We start from the raw sequence: 10910 nt of genomic DNA, 5'->3' as shown, positions 1-10910 counted from the left end.
TATTGCTCTTTACAGCATTGGACCTTGCTTCTATCTTTAAAAGAGAATACAAAATTACAGATACAGGAGACATCACTGGTGGTTCAGTGGTTTAAGACTTTGCCTTCCAATGAAGGGGGTGAGGGTTCAATCCCTGGTCAGGAAACTAAGACCCCCACATGCTTTGTAGCCAAAAATCAAAAACATAAATCAGAAACAATATTGTAACAAATTCAATAAAGACCTTAAAAAATGGTCCACATCAAAAATCTTAAAAAAAATACAAAATTAGGTACACAGGTGACATTGATTTAAAGTGAGGAAACCCCCCAATCCCAAATCATGAATAATTGGAGCTGTGGGAATTCAAAATCGTCTGATATCTTCAGGTAATTTGACAGCAATACTTGCATAAAAATGCCTTCTGAAAGAAGTCTGGCTACCTCTCCCCACTTAACTCCCATCCCCAACTCCCAGCAACTTCTTTAACTCTCAGGGGCCCAAGTGAACTTCAAGAACTTCATTGTAAAAACAGCCCTTAGCTTACAATATGAAGAGGTTCACATCCTCTCCGTATTTTTAAGCCACTTCACCAAGCAGCTCCCTTGAATTAGTAACAGGTGATTTCTCCTCTGATTTCATGGAGAACATGGAAGCCAGCAGTCCTAACTACTTCAGCTTTCTGCTACCACACTAGCAAACTTCCCTATATCCCATTCGTATTACCTTCCTTTCTACTTTTCATGGTAAAAGAGGTGTTATTCCCTCTATTGCTTAATCTTCATATTGAAAATTTCTCTGAACATTTGTCTCCTTCTTTCATTAAAGATGAAGTTTCTTTTTGCGTTTGTCGCCCTCCTTCGCTCTTCGGGGGTGGTTTATGAGAGTAAGCAGAGCCACGTGGAAAGAAGAGATCGACACCTGTTCCCTTGGTTTCTGTGAACTGCATTCCTAGTTCTCGTCCCCTCTCTGGAACTTCTTTCCAGGTGCTTCCGCTTCCTGCCCTGAAGTTGTAGACATCCTCCACTTCCGGCGGCGGAGTCTGGGGAAAGGGCGGCAGGTGCGGTGTGGGGTCACGAAGGTGGCAAGAAGAAGACCTGCAGCTGCCCAGGAAGCAAGCCCAGGGAATGGACGAGGAAGATAAGGCATTCAAGCAGAAACAGGAGGAGCAGAGGACATTTGAGGAGCTGAAAGTGAAGGCCATGGGAAAAAGGTCCCTAGCCTCAGGTGGAATTAAGAAATCTGGCAAAAACAAGCTGTTCCTTGTGCCTGAGGCAATTATGATCCTTAATTCCATCCTTTTTAAAACACCTGGGTTCCCTGCCATAACATTTGTTGCCACCTATAGCTAGAAGGAAGTGTTGTCTTGAAATCTATTGTACTTTTAAGAACAAGCTTTTGTTAAAAAAAAAAAAGTGAAAATAAAAAAATTGTAGATATCCGCATACCACCATTCAGTTCAGTTCAGTCGCTCAGTCGTGTCCTTCTCTTTGCGACCCCATGAATTGCAGGACGCCAGGCCTCCCTGTCCATCACCAACTCCCAGAGTTCACTCAGACTCGCGTCCATCGAGTCAGTGATGCCATCCAGCCATCTCATCCTCGGTCGTCCCCTTCTTCTCTTGCCTCCAATCCCTCCCAGCATCAAAGTCTTTTCCAATGAGGCAACTCTTCTCATGAGGTGGCCAAAGTACTGGAGTTTCAGCTTTAGCATCATTCCTTCCAAAGAAATTCCAGGGTTGATCTCCTTCAGAATGGACTCATTGGATCTCCTTGCAGTCCAAGGGACTCTCAAGAGTCTTCTCCAACACCACAGTTCAAAAGCATCAATTCTTCGGCGCTCAGCCTTCTTCACAGTCCAACTCTCACATCCATACATGACCACAGGAAAAACCATAACCTTAACTAGACGGACCTTAGTCGGCAAAGTAATGTCTCTGCTTTTGAATATACTATCTAGGTTCGTCATAACTTTTCTTCCAAGGAGCAAGCGTCTTTTAATTTCATGGCTGCAGTCACCATCTGCAGTGATTTTGGAGCCCCCAAAAATAAAGTCTGACACTGTTTCCACTGTTTCCCCATCTAGTTCCCAATGAGGTGGTGGGACTGGATGCCATGATCTTCGTTTTCTGAACGTTGAGCTTTAAGCCAACTTTTTCGCTCTCCTCTTTCACTTTCATCAAGAGGCTTTTTAGTTCCTCTTCACTTTCTGCCATAAGGGTGGTGTCATCTGCATATCTGAGGTTATTGATATTTCTCCCGGCAATCTTGATTCCAGCTTGTGTTTCTTCCAGTCCAGCGTTTCTCATGATATACTCTGCATAGAAGTTAAATAAGCAGGGTGACAATATACAGCCTTGACGTACTCCTTTTCCTACTTGGAACCAGTCTGTTGTTCCATGTTCAGTTCTAACTGTTGCTTCCTGACCTGCATACAGGTTTCTCAAGAGGCAGGTTAGGTGGTCTGGTATTCCCATCTCTGTCAGAATTTTCCACAGTTGATTGTGATCCACACAGTCAAAGGCTTTGGCATAGTCAATAAAGCAGAAATAGATGTTTTTCTGGAACTCTCTTACTTTTTCCATGATCCAGCAGATGTTGGCAATTTGATCTCTGGTTCCTCTCCCTTTTCTAAAACCAGCTTGAACATCAGGAAGTTCATGGTTTACGTATTGCTGAAGCCTGGCTTGGAGAATTTTGAGCATTACTTTGCTAGCGTGTGAGATGAGTGCAATTATGTAGTAGTTTGAGCATTCTTTGGCATTGCCTTTCTTTGGGATTGGAATGAAAACTGACCTTTTCAGGTCCTGTGGGCACTGCTGAGTTTTCCAAATTTGCTGGCATATTGAGTGCAGCACTTTCACAGCATCATCTTTCAGGATTTGAAATAGCTCTACTGGAATTCCATCACCTCCACTAGCTTTGTTCCACCATTAGATCATTCATTGATTTAAAAAAGTATGCATAGTGTTCCAGGATTGTTGCCAAGTATGGGTGATAGGAAGTGAACAAGAGACACGCTGTTTCTGCTGTTACTACAGGGACATAGGGCAGAAGTGCCCATGCTTATCTGCAGTGGGGCGAAGAGATCTGAGAAGATGTCCTAAGCCATGTGCCATGTGCCATGTGCTTAGCAAGACTTGTTCGCCAGGTGAAGAGAAGGGAAAAAGATCAGGCAGCAGGCTCACAGGGGGCAAAGAATGGTCACATCTGAGAAGCTGAAAGAAGGGAGTGGGGGTGGAAGGTGAGAAATGAGAGGTGGGTAGGGATCCAGTTGGGCTTCCCTGGTGGTTCAGTGGTAAAGAATCCTCCTGCCAATGCAGGAGACACAGGTTTGATTCCTGGCTCAGGAAGATCTGCGGGAGAAGGAAATGGCAACCCACTTCAGCATTCTTGCCTGGGGAATCCCAAGAACAGAGGAGTCTTGCAGGCCATGGGATTGCAAAAGAGTCAGACACGACTTAGCGACTAAACAACAACGATGAGGGTCAAGTAAAGATGGGCCTTGTGAGCCCTGGTGCGGATTGGGACTTTATTCTGAGGGCTACAGAAAGCCTCAACTACCGTCCAAATTTGGCAAAATCTCTGCTTCTTCTCCTCCCCCTGCCCCAGCTAACCTGTGCTCCATTCTGCAGCCAAAGTGACCTTAAAATTAAAGACACATCATGTCATTCTGTTGCTTAGAACAATCTGATGCTTTTGTATTATCCAGTGGGTTAAATCCCAAACTCTTTAACAAGCTTATAAGACTCCACATCACCAGGTCACAGCATGCTGACCTGGAAAGTTCTTTGATTTCTCTCAGTGAGGTGCTCTGTTGTTTCTGGACCCCAAGACAAATTGTTCATCCTGCCGGGAACCTCTTTCTCCTGTTATTTGTGTGTTGAGCATCACATTTGCTGGGAAGCCTCCGTTGACTTCTCCCTAGTCCGTATCCAGGACTTCTCCTGTGAGCTCTCATTTATACTTGGACATCCTCTCAATATTTAATACATAAGACTTATAACAAGTGACTGGGCATCTGCTATGACTCTGAAAACTCTAGCTTACAGCTCACAATATAACCTTGATATTTGTTGGATAAATAAGTGAATAAAAAATGAAATAGGGGATGTAGTCAACATATTCTGTGATCACTTCTAGCTCTGAAAAATACATTCTTTGTAGGTGCTGTGTGATACAGGTGACTTAGGAAGAGTTCAACAATTTACTTCTAAAAAGACAGTGGCGGTCAAATTTCTACTCTTTGAGTTCCTATTTCCATTAAATTGAAGTAACTACTATGTTGGATTTTTGTCCTCAGCTCAAATGTTCTCAATATCAACACAGAAATGAAAAGTATCTCCTCAGTTTTTCTTTAAATATGTTCAATCTTGCCCATTTTCTCTATAAAATTTTTTTCTCTCTGAGGAAATGATTTCTATACAGTTTTAGTTTCAGTTCAGTCGCTCAGTCGTGTCCAACTCTCTGCGACCCCATGAACCACAGCATGGCAGGCCTCCTTGTCCATCACCATCTCCCAGAGTTCACTCAGACTCACGTCCATTGAGTCGGTGATGCCATCCAGCCATCTCATCCTCTGTCGTCCCTTTCTCCTCCTGCCCTCAATCTTTCCCAGCATCAGGGTCTTTTCAAGTGAGTCAGCTCTTCGCATCAGGTGGCCAAAGTATTGGAGTTTTAGCTTCAGCATCAGTCCTTCCAATGAACACCCAGGACTGATCTCCTTTAGGATGGACTGGTTGGATCTGCTTGCAGTGAAAGGGACTCTCAAGAGTCTTCTCCAACACCACAGTTCAAAAGCATCAATTTTTCAGCACTCAGCTTTCTTTATAGTCCAACTCTCACATCCATACATGACCACTGGAAAAACCATGGCCTTGACTACACAGACTTTTGTTGACAAAGTAATATCTCTGCTTTTTAATATGCTGTCTAGGTTGATCATAACTTTCCTTCTAAGGAGTAAGCGTCTTTTAATTTCATGGCTGCAATCACCATCTGCAGTGATTTTGGAGCCCAGAAAAATAAAGTCAGCCACTGTTTCCACTGTTTCTCCATCTACCTGCCATGAAGTGATGGGACCAGATGCCATGATCTTAGTTTTCTGAATGCTGAGCTTTAAGCCAACTTTTTCACTCTCCTCTTTCATCAAGATGCTCATTAGTTCTTCACTTTCTGCCATAAGGGTGGTGTCATCTGCATATCTGAGGTTATTGATATTTCTCCCAGCAATCTTGACTCCAGCTTGTGCTTCCTCCAGCCCAGCATTTCTCATGATGTGTTCTGCATATAAGTTGAATAAGCAGGGTGGCAATATACAGCCTTGATGTACTCCTTTTCCTATTTGGAACCAGTCTGTTGTTCCAAGTACAGTTCTAACTGTTGCTTCTTGACCTGCATATAGGTTTCTCAAGAGGCAGGTCAAGTGGTCTGGTATTCCCATCTCTGTCAGAATTTTCCACCGTTTCTTATGATCCACACAGTCAAAGGCTTTGGCATAGTCAATAAAGCAGAAATAGATTTTTTTTGGAACTCTCTTGCTTTTTCGATGATCCAGCGGATGTATGTTCCTCAAGTAAACTATTCCCATTGGCTTGATCCAATTAAAAAATTCAGCTAAAACTGATTGACAGGCCATCACGTGCCAGGCTCAGTCCTGGGGATATAAATAAGTCATTTGACCTTACCGTTATCTGACCAGCTTACAGCCTGGAAAGAGACTCTTGAACAGATAACTTTAAAATGTTTCACTTTCTCAACTATTTCTGGTTCAGGACATGCTTTATACTATACAGTTTAATTTAAAATAATATTTATGCCATTAAAAAGAACAGATTTGAATCAGTTCTAATGAGGTGGATGAAACTGGAGCCTATTATACAGAGTGAAGTAAGCCAGAAAGAAAAACACCAATACAGTATACTAATGCATATATATGGAATTTAGAAAGAAGGTAATGATAAGCCTGTATGAGAGACAGCAAAAGAGACACAGATGTATTGAACAGTCTTTTAGACTCTGTGGGAGAGGGTGAGGGCGGCATGATATGGGAAAATGGCATTGAAACATGTATATTATCATATGTGAAACGAATTGCCAGTCCAGGTTCGAGGCATGATACAGGGTGCTCAGGGCTGGTGCACTGGGATGACCCAGAGGGATGGGATGGGGAGGAATGTGGGAGAGGGGTTCAGGATGGGGAACACATGTACACTCATGGTGGATTCAAGTCAATGTATTGGCAAAATCAATACAATACTGTAAAGTAAAATAAATAAATTAAAAAAATAATATTTATGTACTGGTAAGTAATGCACAAGTAATTTGTAAGTGAACTTGAACGTGAGCAAAAGATGACCTTGGCTTCCGGGAGCTTATGGTCTATGAGGACACAAAATGACAAGGAAATATTGACTGTCAGCTCAGGGAACATAGAGGGGTGGGAAGGGTGGCAGGTGGGAGGGAGGTTCCAAAGGGAGGGGACATATTACACCTATAAATAATTCATGTTGCTGCATGGCAAAAATGAAACCAATATTGTATAGCTTTATCTTTCCATTAAAAATAAAGAAATTTAAAAAACGTCAGGAAGGCAGACTAGGGGAGCTTTAAGAGACACAGAGGGTTTAAGAGCAGACATCCTTGGGGGAAGGGCAGAGACAGAAGTTGCCTAGTCACTCAGTTCTGTCTGACTCTTTGTGACCCCATGGACTTTAGCCCGCAAGGTCTCAGTCCACTGGATTCTCCAGGCAAGAAAACTGGAGTGGGTTGCCATTTCCTTCTCTGAGAGAGGGAAGTGGGGAACCAGGAAACAAAAACTTCTCAGCACAACTGCTATTCAGAAAGGGCCCTGAAGTGCCGATAAAATTGATGTAGGTACCTTATGTAAGTGGAATCATGTATTATTTATTGTCCGTCCTTTTGCATCTGGCTTAGATTTCACTTAGCGTAATGAAAAGACAGTTTTTATGTAGTCAAATGTATTGCTTATGGGTTTTTAAAATATGGGCTTCCCTGGTGGCTCAGACGGTAAAGAATCCACCTGCCATGCAGGAGACGCAAGTTTGATTCCTGGGTTGGGAAGATCCTGTAACAAAAATAAAAGGACTATCAAAAGTTGGAAAAACATGTTTGCAACATATATGACAAGCAAAGATCTAATTAATTGAGATGTGGGGTAGAACGGTGGTTACCAGGGACTAGGGGCAGTCGAGGAGGGATAGAGGGTTAGTGGTGAATGGGTACAGGGTCTCAGTTTGGGAAGATGAAAATGTTCTGCAGAGGGATGGTGGTGATGGTCACCAACAGTGTGAATGCATTTAATGCTACTGAACTGCATACTAAAAAATGGTTAAAACGGGAACTTATGGTTGCCAGGGGGAAGGGATAGTTAGGGAGTTTGGGATGGTCATGCACACACTGCTATATTTAAAAAGGATAACCAACAAGGACCTACTGCATAGCACATGGAACTCTGCTCAGTGATATGTGGCAGTATGGATGGGAGGGAGTTTGGGAGAGAATGGACGCATGTATACATATGGCTGAGTCCCTTAAGCTGTTCACCTGAAACTATCACAACATTTTTAATCAACAATACTCTGATACAAAATAAAGAGTTCCAAAGAAACAAAATGGTTAAAATTATGAATCTTTTTGTTAGGGACATTTTAATCACAACAACAGCTAAATAACTTCATGGAAAATAGATGGGAAAACAGTGGAAAGAGTGACAGGTTTTATTTTCTTGGGCTCCAAAATAACTACAGACAGTGACTGCACCATGAAATTAAAAGACGCTTACTCCTTGGAAGAAAAGCTGTGACAAACCTAGACAGCATATTAAAAAGCAGAGATATTACTTTGCTGACAAATTTCCATATAGTCAAAGCAATGGTTTTTCCAGTAGTCATGTATGGATGTGAGAGCTGGACAATAAAAACTGCGGGGCACTAAAGAATTGATGCCTTTGAACTGTGGGGCTGGAGAAGACTCTTGAGAGTCTCTTGGAAAGTGAGAAGATAAAACCAGTCAATCCTAAAAGAAATCAACCCAGAATATTCACTGGAAGGACTGATGCTGAAGCTGAAGCTCCAGTACTTTGACCACCTGATGTGAAGAGCTGAATTGGAAAAGACCCTGATGCTGGGAAAGATTGAAGGAGGGAGGAGAAGGGGATGACAGAGAATGAGACAGTTGGTAGGCATCACCGACTCAATGGACATGAGTTTGAGCAAGCTCTGGGAGATGGTGAAGGACAGGGAAGCCTGGCGTGCTGCAGTCCATGGGGTCACAAAGGGTTGGACACAACTGAGCAACTGAACAAAAATAATTAAATGTTTCAAGGATTCTGGAACTTATATCTGCTTAGAAAGACTTCCCATACTTGAAGATCATAGAAAAGTTATTTTTTCCAGAAGTATTTTGTCTGTTAATATGGAGTTGATTGGAGGTGCAACTTTTGGATAGGTGTTTGAGATGAAGAAAATAGACTTCTACAACAGTCAGAGGATAAAGTGACAAGGACCTGAAGTAAGGTGATGAAAGGCTAGGTTCTTCAGCTGGGAAAGCAGAGTAGGAGGTCTTGGCTTTCAACAAGATATATGCTTGATGCATGGTAGGTACTTGAATATTTATTGAATGATGAGGGAAAAGAGTCAATACAGAGAACTCCTGAGGATTCTAACCCAGGTGGCATTCACAATAGTAATACTAATATCAATTAATTGATGATACTAATTCATTGAAGGAGGAGGTTTGTGGGTAGAATAGGATGTGTTCCATTTTGAACATGCTAATATTTTTAGGGGCAGTTCAGCCATCTGGGTGAGTTTCAGAAAAGAATCAAAGACGGATCTGATGTGGAAAAAAGTTAAGGAAGACAAATTTGGTTTATATCTTGGCCAGTGAAGATGATTGCTGAAGCTATGGGATTATTTGGGAGAGTATACGAGTGTCAAGGAAGAATGGATGAGACCTTGAAGGATTTTAGTCCTTCAGTGGGATGAAGAGAAAGTATAGCCAGAGCAGCAAATAATTCATAGAAAAGGCACTTGAAGTGGGTTTGAAGGGAATTCCCTGGTGGTCCAGTGGATAGGAGTCTGAACTTCCACTGCCAGGGATATACGTTTGATCCCTGGTCAGGGAACTAAGATCCTACATGCTGAATGGTGTGGCCAAAAAAAAAAAGTAAAAGAAATGGGCTTGAAGGAAGGTTTTGGATAACAGCAGATTGGAGGGTGGGATAGTGGAGGTGGTGAAAAATGAGTGCCAAGCAGAAATAACACCATGAAGAAACAAGAAGTGTGAAAGCACCCCACTAAAGAAGCCATTCAGTAACCAGATGTTGAAGAAATCTGTTGTAGAAGAATTGGAGGCTTCAAGGATGGGTCAGTTAACATCATAACTATAGAAGAGAGGATGATGACCAAGACAGGCTGTTTCCCTCAGGGTTATGGTGACCGTTGCTATTTGGTGGCTTGAGTATGAAGAATCTGAGAGCATTTGATCTACTTCACTTAAAGCTCCAGGCAAAGATATCCAGTAAATTTGGAGCGTCTCAGGTGTCTAAACATAGTCCAGGTCCTCCATCTTAGATTTACTCTGGGTGTTCCAATTTCCTTTGTTTGAAGCATCTTCGTGCCAGATCCCAAACAGGGGGTTTTCAGGTTGACTTTCATCATTACTTTTTGTTTGTTGTGTGTTTGAAGTTTTGTTAATTTTCTTAAATGAGATATTGGATGAGATCATGTTCCTGGGGAAAGATAATGGTAGCAAAGCTCCTGTCTGTGGCTCAAGTATCATTCTGCACACAGGTGCTGTAAGAGGGCGGCCAGAAAACAAGCCCAGAGTGAGTTCTATGTTCCCCAAAGATCCGACCCCTGGTTTCAAAGAGTCACAGTTTGGTTGATAATAAAAAGATACGTAGAATTAAAAAAAAAAAAACCAGCTTGAAAAAAAATTTCAGAGTTCCATTTTTCATTCTCAGACTGGCAGAGATCTAGAGAGTTTGCCAAGTGTTGAGGTAAGGGTGTGGGAAAGCAGGCCCTTGTCTTCACTGCTGGTGGGACAGGTAATTACCATGACCTCTATGGAAGGTGACTGACAACACTCACCCAATGCTCATATTCTCTGACCCAGGGTATTCTAGTTCAGAGGTTTTTTAATTTTTTGACTATGCCATGCAGCATACAGGATCCTAGTTCCCCAACCAGGGATAGAACCCGTAAGTCCTCATTGCAAGTGCAGAGTCTTAACCACTGGACTGCCAGGAAGTCTCTGACCCAGGGTATTCCAGACAAGATAATTTCTGGCAGCATAATCTGTTGTGGTAAAAATGGCAACCACCTAAACTATCCGTCAATAGAGACTGGTTAAATAATTACGGCATATCTTTGCCACACAATACTTTGGTCATTGTTGCTTCTATATGCACAAAAAAGTTCTGAAACTATACATGAGAAACTGGTCACTCAGGTAGCCTCTGGGAGGGGATGGGGCTGAGGGCTGAGGAGATAGGGATGGGAAGGACTTTTCATTTGCCTTCTCTACCTGATGAATGTATAACCTACGTCCACCAACCACTCTGAATGAAGCCAAAAAAAAAAAAAAAAAAAATCCTGGTGGTAGAGAGTACACTAGTAGTTTTTTGTGTGTGCCTAGTTGCTTCAGTGGAGAAGGCAATGGCACCCCACTCCAGTACTCTTGCCTGGAAAATCCCACGGACGGAGGAACCTGGGGGGCTGCAGTCCATGGGGTCGCTAAGAGTCAGACATGACTGAGCAACTTCACTTTCACTTTTCACTTTCATGCATTGGAGAAGGAAATGGCGACCCACTCCAGTGTTCTTGCCTGGAGAATCCCAGGGACAGCGGACCCTGGTGGGCTGCCGTCTATGGGGTTGCATAGAGTCGGACACGACTGAATCGACCT

The 10910-nt window shown here is 42.7% G+C and overlaps 1 pseudogene; it reads left to right on the top strand.

The window, feature by feature from the left end:
• Positions 1-807: 807 nt before the first annotated feature.
• On the top strand, positions 808-1331 carry LOC138096043 (translation machinery-associated protein 7-like; annotated as a pseudogene).
• Positions 1332-10910: the final 9579 nt, after the last annotated feature.

The sequence above is a fragment of the Capricornis sumatraensis genome, chromosome 2, assembly GCF_032405125.1.
Source record: "Capricornis sumatraensis isolate serow.1 chromosome 2, serow.2, whole genome shotgun sequence".
NCBI classification, from domain to species: domain Eukaryota; kingdom Metazoa; phylum Chordata; class Mammalia; order Artiodactyla; family Bovidae; genus Capricornis; species Capricornis sumatraensis.
The sequence above is the reverse complement of the archived record's forward strand: the minus strand, read 5'-3'. Positions and strand labels throughout refer to the sequence as shown.